Here is a 15,284-nt window from a genome sequence, read left to right on the forward strand (position 1 = left end):
ACAGCAAAACCAAAGCCCCTCACCTTCCACTTCCACCTCCTCAGCCTACTCAATGTGAAGACAACAAGGATAAAGATGTTTATGATGACCCACTTCCACTTAATGAATGTAAATATATTTACTATTCATTAGGATATATTAAGAAGATCCTAAGGAACAGAAAATATATTTTCTCTTCCTTAGGATATTCTTAATAACATTTTCTTTTCTCTAACTTTACTGTAAGAATACAATATAATACATATAACAGACAAAACATGTGTTAATCAACTGTTTATGTCATTGGTAAGGCTTCTTTCTGGTCAACAGTAGGCTATCAGTAGTTAAAGTGTTTGGGAAGTCAAAAGTTATATACGGATTTCTGACTGGACAGGGGTCAGCACCTCTAACTCCCATGTTGCTCAAGGGTCAGTTGTATTATTTTTACCAGTGCATAATTTAGGAGGGGAAACCCAAAGAAAATGTGAGAGTACTTGAATTGATTATAAAATATTATGTTAATGCTTTCACTCATGAGTTAACATAATATTTTAACTCCTGTATTAATGTCAACAAATACACATGATACTGCATAAGAATCTAAGGTATGATCCTCTCTAAGTGGGACCTTAAATTTTGAAAACATTCGATAATGCAAAATGTGAAGAAAACATGCTATAGTCCATATTAAAATGGCCAATTTAATTGATTAGTAGCTTCAAAAATGATGAGCTTACATGCTGATGGAGCAGAAACTTCTATTAACTTGGATAACATGAGCCATACATGATAGATATCAGTGTAAATATGCAAATGTTTCAACTGTAATAGAAGACTATCATTATTTACAGAGGCAAGAAAAATCCCAATTTCCCAAACATAACATATAAATATATACAAACTTTATAAAATTGATAGTAAACAATGATAGCCATTTAAAATATTAAAATATTATTAAATAATGAATTTGAGTATCACTGGAAAGTAATCTGATATGGGGGTTTCTCTCAGGATCCACGGTGACTATAATGGTTCCATTTTTTCACAAAAGAGATTTGTGCACATGCCAACTTCTGTCCACATGTGTTCTAATACAAAAACTGTTTAGGCTGCCCATGTAAGAAAACTGACATACATAAATATGTCATTATAAGCTCTCAAAATGGGAATAAAACTGTTTCAATTTCATTTTCATGAGAAGGAAAGATTAAAGCACTGATTAAATGAAAAATGGATACAGAAGAAAGAGCTAATTATAAAAGACAGAACACAATACATAGTGCTGACATAATATCTTGAAGTCAGAAAACATAAAGGCTTTATGGTGATTGTCAAAGAATGTTTCAAGACATCAGTGAATACTAAAAAACAAAACAATTTTATAAACTATACATAGAACATCCACAGGCCAGAAAGGATATATGAAAACAAATAATTAAGAAAACTGAATAAAATGGGACTACAGAGGATCTACACAAACCTTATCCTAACTCCAAGGGAATTTGACTAGCCAAAGTACATACCTTCTTTTTTCTAATGTATACACTTAAGTAAAAGACAGTAGCACACCATCTCCAAAATTTCATTGAATACCATAATAAAATGTCTAAAAGCTAAGTACCTTAGAGTTCTAAAATTCCTGCCATACTAATTTAAATAAAATTACTGCATAATTTTTAGAATTTTGAAATCTATGCCTAAACTTCAGTAAACAATTGAAAGTAAATGACAAAATTTCATGCCATGCTTTGTCATCTGTGGAACAATGATGCAGTTCAGTTATATTTATTGAACAAATTAGCATCATTTGTTTTTCTCTGTGCTAAGAACCGTTTGGCGTAGTGATGATTGCTAATATTTTACTAAATGCTTACTAACTGCTAGACACTGTGTTGTATGTATATTATTATCCCATTTAATCTTATCAGCAATCCTTTCAGACAGGAATCATTATTACCCCCTTTTTACATAGGTGGTAATTGAGGCTAGCAGGTTAATAATTTCATCCCAAGGTCACATACCAAGTGGCTGGAAATTGAACTGAAACTTCTTCAGAAACTCATTTTAAGATATCCTACTGCTTTCTCACTATGTACAATGGCATGGGGAAAGGAACATCAGGGATTAGAGGTGAGGAGAGAAGCAACATCTCCTGGGAGGTAGAACACAAAAAATACAAAGACCACATAATTAAAAGTAGAATGTCACAAAGAAGACGTATTAAAAGGAGCTCTAACTCTGAAAAATCAAGGGGGTCTAAAACACTTCATGGAGAAGGGAATATCTAGGACAGGCTTTGAAGAAATGGTATTTCAACAGGTAGAGATGGATAGAGAAAGATCAGAGATCAACTCAAAAAAGATTGTTCTGAAGCCAGCAAAATGGACAATAAAATAGTAAACATCTATGTTTGCAACAGAGACAGCTGCACTGAAAAAAAGGCAGCTGCAAAAGAGACATGTAAAATTATATCAGATGAAATGTAAATTATTAACAATAAAGCTTTACATTTAAACAGCAGTTTGCAGTTTACAAAAATTTTCACATATATCCTGCATTTTCAATGGCAGTGATATTGTCTCCTAGGGGATGAAATTGGTGCACAGAGTGGGTGTGGGGAATCACAGATACTATAATAGTTTATGGTCCTTAAATGGAACAGAGTACATAAAGAGAAACATAGTATATATGTACATTTGTGTTATTAAATGTGTTTCCTGGGGGAGGATGACTGGGAGAAGTTTTTCTTTAAAGACTTTTTAGGGGTGCAATGATTTTTTGACAAAGGTTCAGAAACACTGACAAATACTACCTCATTTGATCATCCCAACCATCTAATATAAGCAGGTATCATTCCCCTTTAAAAAGACATGAGAAAAATAATACTGGAAGAGTTAAAGAGATGAATGGAGAAAAACAAGTAGAGCATGGAATGAAATGTGATACAGAAACACAGCCAATAACATAAAATAATGTGTAACCTCACTCACACTTCAAGAAATATCAACTAAAACAATCAGATGCAATTTTTCACCTATCAGATTGCAAAATTTAAAAGGTGGATAATACCCAATCTTGGTAAGAATTTGCAGAAATATGCATTTTGATGCTAATGAACTTGACTTAAAAAGTGCAAGTTTTTAGTAAGGCAATAACTATCAAAATTACAAACGCATCTAACTTTTGAATCAACGGTTCTACCACTAAAAATGCATCCTACTTATATACCCTCTAGCCAAATCTATGCAGAATGAAGTTGATTGTAACAGTGAAAAATCATAAGCAATATAAATGTTCTATAATCTTTGGTTTTATGAATTACAGTAATCAGGCCAGGCGCAGTGGCTCACATGTGTAATCTCAGCACCTTGGGAGGCCAAGGCCGGCAGATCACCTGAGGTCAGGAGTTCGAGACCAACGTGGTCAACATGGTGAAACCCCGTTACTACCAAAAACACACTCAAAAAAAAATTAGCCATATGTGGTCAGGTGCCTGTAATCTCAGTTATTTGGAAGGCAGAGGCAGGAGAATTGCTTGAGCCTGGGAGACAGAGGTTGCAGTGAGCCCAGATTGTGCCATTACACTCCAGCCTGGGTTATGAGCAAAACCCTGTCTCAATACATACATACATACATATATGTATATACGTACACACACATATACATACCAGTAATCCAGAAATAGAATAGGTAGGAATTAAAGATCTAAATGCTATGATTTTTAAAAAATGTACACAGCATACTGAAATTAACAATGCTACTTGTATGACCCTATTATTTTATGAAAATATGCAAATATAAGTTTGCTATGCATTAACATTTCTGGACACAAAAGAAACCAACAAAGCATAAGAAAGAGGAATTCTCCAACTGTATGCATAAGTATATACTTTTAGAAATAGAACATGAGAATGTATCTTTTAAAAATAATTCATTATAAAAATGTTAAAGTGACTTGCTCCAGTTCCTACAATTGTGAAGCAAAACTATGAATAAAATTCCATTCTTGTGGCTCAGAATCCATTGTTTCTTATTACATTGCTTTATAAAGCTTACTACTGTTCAGGAAAACCCATACTGGTGATTAAATATGGTAATGTCTATGGTTCTATAATGCCTACTGAAGTATAAATGCCCCTGTAGGTTCTCAATGTCTTTCATGATCTACCCACACCTGTGTTCCCAATCCTCCCTCCCATGCCTTTTTAGTTTCTAAAAAGCATCCAGTGTTTCCCTACCTCTCTATTTTCTTGGATAAGAAGTCTCGGTGCAGAAATCCTCTCTCAACCAATTCCTCTTCCTGAACCTCTTTACTCCTTTTTTAAACCAATCTATTCTCATGACGTGGCATACAATAATAAATATTGCTTAATAAGTAAAACTATATCTATCGGAACAGATTCTACTAATCACTTGATAAAGTTAATCTCAAATGCTCCATTCTCACTCAAATATTTCCTAACTTCTTTTCATTCAGTTTTAGAATGTTAAACTGAATAAATTCAGAAACTGAATCGTATTTCTGCTTCTAATGGGGAAAAATTAAACAAAACAGGAGGTTTCTTTCTTCCCAGAGAATAAAAGGGAAGAACAGTCCTGAGAAGAAAAATATCCCTAGAATGTAGCAGCTACCATACTTCTTTCCATCATCATGCTTATTTCTACAAAAGAAAACTTCCAATCTACTTATTTTATTTATTTATTTATTTATGAGAGACAGGACATCTGTCACATACGACGAAGGGCAGTGGCACAATCACAACTCACTGCACTCTCCAACTCCTGGACTCAAGTAATCCTCCAGCCTTAGTCTCCCAAGTAGCTGGGACTACAGATGAGTGCCACCATGCTAGGTTAATTTTTTAGATTTTTTGTAGAGACCAGGTCTCCCTATTTCGCTCAGGCTGATCTCAAACTCCTGGCCTCAAGCAATCCTCCCAACATGAGCCACAACACTTGGCCCAGAATCTACTGGTGACTTAGTCACATTATCTAGGCTCAAATTGAGGAACTGTCCTATCTGACAATAGACAAATTAGTTAAACTCTTTGTGTCTCAGTTTCCTCACATGTAAAATGAATACTCAAGTTACAGGTTTTGTGACTTGACCTTTTAATGCAAATATATGAGAAAAATAAAAATATTCAAGCTTGTTACTCAATCGAAACATATCAATTTCATTAACCACATTTAAAAATCTTAGTTTGCTTCCCCGAGGAACTGACAACTACTGAAGTTCATGAGCTCCTACACTAGTCTATGGTGTAGCAAGTCCTAATATGGGGGAATGGAAGGAGAAGATGAACATGTGAATGAGGTGGGGAAAGAAAATCTTGCCACCAACTCAAACAATCACTGCTTTATGAAGAACAAAGACAAAACTCTAAGTCTCTGATTAAAAACACCGCCTTCCTGAAAACTATTTTAGTCAGAAACTGCTGGTGATAAGACTGGATTGGATAAATTTATTAACAGAGTCAGTATATAATAGATTTTGTGAATTGTCAAAAGGTCTTTAGCACTTAGCAGCCTGTTCAGCTGCGAATGTGAATTACAAAAGACAACCTTTAGTCAGCTCTAACAGTCCTTCTGGATTTTGGTTTCTTTTAGTTTTATGTTATTCTACTTTTGCTTCTGAAATAATTTACTAATCAGACAAATCTGTAACCCTAGGAAGTCAGTGTCTGTTTCTTTCTCCTTCATTCACTACATACATACACAAACACAATTATCATTCAGATAAATAGATAGATAAACTTCATTTCATTTTGAACCTTCAAAGAATAACCCTTGTAAAGTATGTGATTCTCTCTTTAACCTATATAATCAAGTCCAGCACTGTTTTTTCTGAAACCTGTTGTGAAGTTTTCTATAGCAATGGCAAGGGGAAACAGATGGAAGAATTAGTGTATTGTCTTTCCTCCTCAAAGAAATAGATCAAGAAAGAAAAGAATCACCCATTTTGATGGAAATAAGGCCCACTATTCTAGAATTAGTACAGCTATACAGAATAAATTCACTTTCATTTTGGAATTTTCCATCTTTCAGGATGCAAAAGAATTGTTTCTAATATATTATGGGGAGAAATTTAATGACAGATCCAAAAATCTTAAACTATGCAAAATATATCCATATTATCTTCATTAATGGAAAACCAGATACATAAAAAGATACTTCTCAGGTTGGCAAGCATGTTTGCTACCTAAATCTTATTAAACATATATGTATGTAAGTCAATGGAAATTTTAAATTAGAAAAGAAAATCTGAATCAGATTCAAATTAACATTTTCTTTTTACCTATTCCTTTTGGCAGTACTTGCAAAATCTGTAGCAACAAACTATCACTTCATTATCTTCCCACAAGACGCTGGTTTTCTCTAACACTTCACAATGCTTCTGAGATAGCATATCTAACATAACACCTCTACTTCTCTCCAGCATTTAACAAGATAAAGAAAAGGCAGAAAGAGAGTAGACACTGTCCATGTTAGAAGTGTGAGAATCTAACTCTCATGAACATTCAAATTAACTCTGTATCTCAAATCATAGGCATCAGATACTGTTTCCCTTTAAAGGAACAAGGTCATTCATTCAGTGTTAACCAATGGCAATCATTCATTAATAGTAGGGGGAGTAGTTCCATTTAAATTAAAATATGATTAAAAGCATAGCAATGTAAAGACTCAGGGTGGTTGTTTTAATGACTTTTCTTTAATCAAGTAAAGCTGAGTAACCAAATGTGTTTTTTAAAGAAGGCTATTTCTATTTTTCACCCAATGGGAGTCCTCAAAGAGAAACCAAAGTAAGTTTTTAACTCACCTAACTACTCAGTATCAATTTTCCTTGACTGTGTAACAACACAGTTTAAATTTCTTCGATGAAATTATTAAAATGAAGATGCAGATGACTAGCTTATCCCCTTTGTAATAGTGCTTAAAACATGCGTATAGGGACCTATACACAAAAACATACAATTTTCAGGGCTGTATCAGAAATTAAATATAGAAAGAAGAAAGTTCACATATTTCATTCCCACTAAATCTATTCAAAAAGCTATCCCCCAACAGGTTTACTCGTGTTTCTCTGTATCAGTGTAGTTGGTACAAGCATTCAGAGGGCAGGAATCAGGCCCACATAATGTGCTTTTATGGCCCCGACACAGCTTGATGTTTATTAAATCTTAGTTGAAAGATATTTGACAATACAATTGCTGAAAAAGTCAGTGTTCCCTTGCATGGGAAATCTTGTGCCTTGTACCTTATGATTTCGGCAGTGCCATGTGTGCTGCGATAGTTATGGGCCTGTCAATGTTTCCATTATAAACTCTGGTTTTCGGAGGTTTCTATCTTGGCCTATAAAAATAGACTCCGGTCTGTAACTTGGCATAAAAAGTACTGGTATCAGCCCAAGAGAACATTTTTTGTTCCAAAGATTAAAATAAAAATCTGTTTAGTAGTTTTAAGTTAACAGAGTGTAAAAAAAAAAAAAATAAAAAGTTGGGGGGTGGGGAGGAAGGAGAATGTTTTTAAAAACACACACACATACACAAAGCCAATGCTCTCTCACTACTACTTCATTTTAAACTTTCAAATAATTAACACAAAACAATGATATTGCATAAATGAAAAACCTAAAAGGAGTTTTAATTAAAAAGTTATAGCGATTACCAAAAAAATCATAAATTTTAAACTACCTAAGTAGTATCTCAATAATCCCCATAAAGATTGTCCAAGTACCCACTGACAGCAAACTAAAACTATTTCAAAGTTTTCAGATATGTAAAAATTACCTTTTAATGAATCACTAAATGTAGATTTACTGCACATTAGGAGACAATCTTAAATCTTATTTTCAAATATATGCATCAAGAAGTTTCTCAAACATATTGTAACTTGAATATACGAAACACTAAAGTAGTCTTTCAAACTGTTGAAAGATATTAGCCAAAGTTTTGTGGGTTTTTAAAGCTTAATACAGATCTGTTCCTTTGAAAAATGTAACGGTCATATAAAACTGCCGCATAGTCACAAAAGCATATCTTTTACAATAACTTCTATCTGTTAAAGAAAATGTATTAGTACAGTCTACATAGAAGGTGATTTGGAAACAGCCATCAAAATTAGAAATACATTTTTACTTTTTTTTATTGCAGTAAAATACACTTGACAATATTTACAATCTTATCCACTTAAGTGTACAATTCATACATGAATGTTATTACATTCATAATGTTGCTCATCCATTTTCATCACCTATCTCTATAACTTCTCATCATGTAAAACCAAATCTCTTGTTAACAAAAAAACTAAAACTCTGTAAAAATTTTAAAGAGTTTATTCTGAGCCAAAACAAGGGACCATGACCTGGGGAACAGTCTCAAGAGATCCTGAGTTATGCCTGCAGTGGCTGAGTTACAGTTTGATTTTATGCACATTAGCGAGATAGGAGTTACAGGCAGAGACATAAATCAATACATAGAAGGTATGCACTGATTTAGCCCAAAAAGACAGAGCATCTTGAAGGCAGGGAGGGTAACTATAAGTTACAGAATAGTTTTAGGGATTCTTTAGGTGGCAACTGGTTGAGAGAGTTAAGCTTTGTTTGCAGACTTGAAATCACAGAAATAAATGATTGAGTTAAGATAAGGCAGATTATGGCCAAAGATTTGTAACATAGATGAGGTCTGAGTTAGCAGGCTTCAAAGAAAATATATGATAAATGTCTACAGACCACAAAGGTATCAGACTATTAGTTAATCTCTCGTAGATTTGGGAAAGGCCTAGAAACGGAAGATCTGACTATAGTAATGGAGTTTCCCCTAAAAAAGATAGCTTTGCATGGCCATTTCAATCTGATGGCCTTCTGGCAGCCTTTTTTAAACATGTCAATGAAATAAATTTTGGCGTAAAATATTTTTATTTCCCTCAGGGCCCACTATTTGTTATTTGATGCTATACCAGAGTCAGCTTGGAAAGTAAGCCACATTATACTGGGTTAATAAAAACCTAATGAGAGACGTTATGGTTTGTAGATTGTGGCTTAACCATCGCCTAGCATGGCCTCAGGTCTTGTTTATCATTTTTATCTTACTGCCATAGAGAGTCTGCTTTGACAGTCTTATGATCTTTACTTTAACCTGAACTCCATAAGGGAGCAGGTATAACAAGGCATGTCCAGCCTCCCTTCCAGTCTTGGTTGAGAATTCAGTTCTTTTGGTTTCTCTGAGGCCAGTTTTTCTTGGCCAAGAGTCTGTTCAGTCAGTTAGGGGGCTAGGGTTTTTATTTTTGGTTTCTGCTCTGTACTCGTTAAATATACTTCCCATTCCTCCTCCCCCAACTTCTGGCAATCACTATTCTACTTTGTCTCTATAATCTTGACTACTCTAATTGTCACATGTAAGTGGAATAACATAGAATTTGTTTGTGACTAGCTTGTTTCACTGAAAACAGTGTTATCAGGGTTCATGTATGTTGTAGCATATCTGGTTTCTTTCCTTTTTAAGCCTGAATAATATTCCATTATAGGTATATATCACATTTTGTTTATCCATTCATCTGCTGATAAACACTTGGTTTGCTCTGTAAATCCAAAAGTATCCGAGGTAAGTGTCATTCAATTTAGAAGCTTATATTGCCAAGGTTAAGGACATGCCTGTGACACAGCCTCACGAGGTCCTGATGACATGTGCCCAAGGTGGTCAGGCTACAGCTCAGTTTTATACATTTTAGGAAGACATAAGACATCAATCAATACATTTAAGATGTACAATGTTTCAGTCAGGAAAGGTAGAACAAATCAAAAACTCAAAGTGGAGGTTTCCAGCTGATAGGTATGTACACACCCCCACCCCCTTGTTGCTCCCAGAAATGTCAGGCAACCATGAGGTCAGGTGGTTGTTAAACTGTCTCTCTAAAATGGTAAGTGGTGACAGCCAACACTAGGAAAAGACAGTCTCCTAATAGAAAACATCAGGAACTGATGTTACCCACCTCTCAGTTAAAATCTCAGTAGTTGGGTGAGCAGGGCTCATACAGGCACACTAAGAGGCAAAATGGCCTTTTATATGACCTTTCACTGGGAACACTCAATAGGTAAAGGGAAAAACTCCTCAAGTGGACATGTGCACAACTCAGCAAACCCCAGAACCACACCAATGTATAAAACCCCAAGTCAAGGGATAAACAAGGCACCTGGATCTCACAAGTCACCGGCTTAGCCCTTCCAAGTTTACTTTGCTTCCTTTCCCTACTGCTCTAAAACTTTTTAATAAACTCTCACTCCTGCTCTAAAACTTGCTTCAGTCTCTCCCTCTGCCTTAAACCAACTACTATCCCTCCGCCAAATTGTTTCCTCCAAGTAGGCAAGAATCAAGTTGTTGCAGACCCACACAGATTCCCCACTGGTAACAGGTGGATTCAAAGATTTTCCAACTGGCAACTTGTCAAAAGAGTTTATCTAAAGACCAGAAACCCAAGCAGGCATGGTGGCTCATCCCTATAATCCCAGCACCTTGGGAGACTGAGGCAGGCAGACCACCTGAGGCCAGGAATTCAAGACCAGCCTGGCCAACGTGACAAATTTCTGTCTCTATTGAAAATACAAAAAGCTGGACTGAGGCCAGGCATGGTGGATCACACTTGTAATCCCAGCACTCTGGGAGGCAGAGACAGGTGGAACACTTGAGGTCAGGAGTTCAAGACGAGCCTGGCCAACATAGTGAAACCCCATCTCGACTAAAAATACAAAAAAATTAGCCAGGCACAGTGGTGTGTGCCTACAATGCCAGCTACTAATGAGTCTGAGGCATAAGAATCAGGTGAACCCCAGAGGCAGAGGCTGCAGTAAACCAAGATTGCACCACTGCAATCCAGCCTGGGTGACAGAGTGAGACTCTGTCTCAAAAAATAAAATAACGCTGGGTATGGTGGCTCATGCCTGTAATCCCAGTGCTTTGTGAGGCTGATGCGGGTGGATCACAAGGTCAGGAGTTCGAGATCAGCCTGGCCAAGATGTTGAAACCCGTCTCTACTAAAAATACAAAAATTAGCTGGGCGCGGTGGCACGTGCCTATAATCCCAGCTACTCAGGAGGCTAAGGCAGGAGAATCGCTTGAACCTGGGAGGCAGAGGTTGCAGTGAGCCGAGATCGCGCCACTGCACTCCAGCCTGGGTGACGGAGTAAGACTCTGTCTCAAAAATAAATAAATAAATAAATAAATAAATAAATAAATAAAGACCTAAAATTCCATATAAGGAAGTGTAGAACCCATTAAGATAAGGGGTTGTAGAGACCACACTTCTTACTACGCAGATGAAACCTCCAAGTAGCAGGCTTCAGAAAGAAAAGATTATAAATGTTTCTTATGAGACTTCTCTCCAGCATCAGAAAAGAGACTTAGAAAGGGAAAGGTATTCTCTGCAGAATACAGATTTTGCTTATAAGAGACAGCTTTGCAGAGCCATTTAAATATGTCAAAGAAATGTATTTCAGGGCAAAATACTTCAATTTCTTCCAGGGTCTGCTGTCATGTGATGCTTTACTTTAGTCAGGCTGGAATTTGGTGTCTTATTGCTACAAAAAGTCGTAAGATCTCTGTTTTAATGTTAACTCTGGTCAGTTGTGCCTGAATTCCAAAGGGAGAATATAATGGGGAATGCCAGATCGCCCCCTTCCCATCATGTCCTGAATTAGTTTTCAGGTTAACTGTGGAATGCCCTTGGTTGAGAGGAAGGGTTCATTCAGACAATTAGAAAGCTTAAAATTTTATTTTTAGTTTACACTTCCATATTTCAGCTATTGTATGAACATGGGTGTACAAATTATCCCTTTAAGACCCTGTTTGCAACTATTTTGGGGATACGCCCAGAAGTGGGATCATTGCATCATATGGAAATTCTATTTTCAGTATTTATAAGAAACCATCATACTGCTTCCCACCATGACTGTACCATATTACCTTCCCACCAACAGCGCACAAGGGTTCCATTTTTTTCCACTGCAGGTGAGCGCCACCATGCCCAGCTAATTTTTAATTTTTAGTAGAGATGGGGTTTCATCATGCTGGCCAGGATGTTCTCAATCTCTTGACCTCGTGATCCACTTACCTTGGCCTCCCAAAGTGCTGGGATTACCAGCGTGAATCACCGCTCCCAGCCCCAAAACTTTGCTTTTCTTAAAATTCCCCAGGTAATGCTGAAGCACTGAACTGGGGACCACACTTCAAGAACAACGGTTCTAGAAAAATGACTATTCAAAATTGTACATAAAAAGCCACCTAACAGTATTATAATTTGATTATCAATAATATTTAGATAAGAATGTGTGTTTACTTAAAACTTAAGAACTCTGCATAATCGGTGTAGAAGATAATTTAGATTATTCCAAACGTGGTGAAATAAAGGAGGAGGGAAGATAAGAAATACTATTTTCTTTTCAAAGGTAGCTGCCTATCTCCGATTTCTGCCACTAGATGGAAACCAGTGCAATGAATAGCTGTCAAACTGCTGATATGGTAAGATACAGTAAACTGGGGTGAAAATTATGTCACATGGCATTAATTACAAAGGAACAAATAGCTGTGGGTCTCTATGCTGACGTTAACGGCAGAATTAGCATATTTATTTTACAATTAATTGTATATGTCATTAGCACTTGGCCTATAAATAACATCAACTTTTTATCCATCAGAGCTGTTATGGATCAATTTTCTTAAATAACAAACAAAGCTGTAACTATGGTTTTTTATCTTTTTTCTTTCTTTTGCTTGAGATGGAGTTTCGCTCGTTATCCAGGCTGGAGTGCAATGGCATGATCTCGGCTCACCACAACCTCCACCTCCTGGGTTCAAGCGATTCTCCAGTCTCAGCCTCCTGAGTAGCTGGGATTACAGGCATCCACCACCATACCCAGCTAATTTTTTTTTTTTTTAAACTACAGACGGGGTTTCTCCATGTTGGCCAGGCTGGTCTTGAACTCTGACCTCAGGTGATCCTCCCATCTCAGCCTCCCAAAGTGCTGGGATTACAGACGTGAGCCATTCCGCCCAGCCGGTTTTTTATTTCTTAAAAAAGCATCATTATTGATCTAATCATGACCCCGAAAGAGTCATACATTGAAATCCTAACCCCTGGTAAACTCAGAGTCTTACCTTATTTGGAGATAGGGTCTTTACAGCAAAAAGCAAATTAAAATGTCATTGAGGCAGAACATAATCCAATACAAATTATTTCTGTATAAAATAGGAGATCTGGACATGTACAGAGGGAAGACACAGGGAGAAGACTGCCACTTACAAGCCAAACAAAGAGGCCTGGAACAGATTCTACTTTACAGACCTCGAAAGCAATCAACCCTGCTGACATCTGATCTCAGACTTTCATCTTCTAAAACAATGAGAGGATAAATTCTGTTGTTTAAGCCACTAAGTTTGTAGTACTGTGTTATGACAGTCCTAGCAAACCAATACAGTACCTTTCTTATTTTTCTTTTTCCGTTTTAAAGGTAGAATGATGACTAAAAGCAACATAGTGCATCAAGTCCTGAGATAACAAAACTGAGTAATATGTGCCTTCAAGATGCTTATAGTCCAGTGGCTTATTATATAAGAAAACATGAATATTCATTAGCCACTAATAAGATTTTGGTGTTTTTTTCAATGTTTATTGCACATTATTCAATGTGTCACCAAGAGATACAAACACTGAATTCTACTTTATTTCTATTGCCACTATTACAACTGTAGCACTTATTTGCTTCCTAGTCCTTAGCACAAACCTTCTGATTTCTTTCTGTCTCCAAACCAAAATACACACTGCTGACAGCACCCTTCTTGTCACCCTTCCCTTTATGTAATTTACCTGATTGAAATATTTCAATAAATACTTTAAAGAAACTAGCTTTTTCCCAACTCATGATATAGATGTACACAACCTCAAACAAATTACTTAAACCACCGATGCAATTTGTACATAACAAACTGAAATGTCTTTAAAAGAATTAGGAATTACTTACAATGAACAAAGAGTAACAGTATCATAAATTATTAAATATACATGAGCATAACCATACCCTCTTATAGAATTCCTTACTAAGTCCAGCACAGGAAGAATTATCTCAAATTTTTAACATAGTGAGAGTACAAACTGACAGTTATTCTTCATCTGTAGCTGCCTTAAAAATCACCCATAGCTATCATGGAAACCCTATCATAGAAATCCTATCTAAGATTCCAAAATTAAATGTAAACTACTTACGGTGCACTTATATTTTGCACAGCTTCATTTATACTGTGCACTGGACTTAGATGGCCTCGATTACAAATGAAAATTTTAAGTTTCAATTTCTTACCATTTTATTGTCATGCTTCTCGATTACTGAATTAACACTGTTACAACATACTGTTAACCACTTGTTTTATCTTTATAAAAAGTAATAATAGCATTCAATTGCCAGGGACCGATAATAGTACTAAATCCACTTGTTTTATCTTTATAAAAAGTAATAGCATTCAATTGCCAGGGACCGACAATAATACTAAATTTTCTCTAGGATTCCTCCTCCCTTTCCTTTCCTTCTCAATTGGGTTCAGTTACATTATCAGTCTGCTGATAATCCTCGATTACACTCCAAGTAAATAAATTTCACATCTTCAAATACTACTAATGTGCAAAATAGTATTTCTTGGCCACTTTATATAGAACATTCTAGTGTCACAAGTTTGGTTAGGTCCCAGAGAGAACATCTCATATTAGTCCTACAATTAAATGATTCAGCAACCAGCCACACTATCTTTGCCTTTTAACAGTTTCAATCAGTAGCAGATCTAGGTGTAATCAACAGCAGCAGGGGGCTTTAGGAAGCAAAACAAAACAAAAACAGTAGGAATCTTTACTAGAATACAGTAATTGATACAAGGGAACATTGTAGGCTGTTTTAATACAAGTTAACCTAAGATATTAGAATCTGACTTTATAATGAGAAGTGAAATATGCAGGACAACTTTTAAACATCTAAAAACAACAAATATCAAATATTTAACAAGGTTAAAATGAAAAGGGACTGTTTCAGAATGAATATTCTCAGTCTCAGAAGGGTCATTACTTTTGTTGTGGTTATTTAGCACTCATTTAGAAGACAAATTAAAGCCCTCCTTATCCCCTACTGCTACCATACCTAACCAATTTCATCATCACATACTTAAAAAAATTAAGGCATCTCAGAGAATAACTAGCAATGCTTTTACTTCTCTTAAGAAACATTTAAAATTTTACCAGCAACATCAGGACAGTCTTAAAACGTACTTTAC

The 15,284-nt window shown here is 35.9% G+C and overlaps 1 protein-coding gene across 13 annotated transcripts in view; it reads right to left on the reverse strand.

Annotated features, from left to right (window-relative positions):
* TBC1D5 (TBC1 domain family member 5) overlaps window positions 1–15,284 on the reverse strand; it is a 584,223-nt gene that overhangs the window by 394,806 nt on the left and 174,133 nt on the right. The gene's annotated exons all lie outside the window — the stretch shown is intronic.

This window comes from Saimiri boliviensis, chromosome 9 (genome assembly GCF_048565385.1).
Source record: "Saimiri boliviensis isolate mSaiBol1 chromosome 9, mSaiBol1.pri, whole genome shotgun sequence".
In the NCBI taxonomy this organism is placed as follows: Eukaryota; Metazoa; Chordata; class Mammalia; order Primates; family Cebidae; genus Saimiri; species Saimiri boliviensis.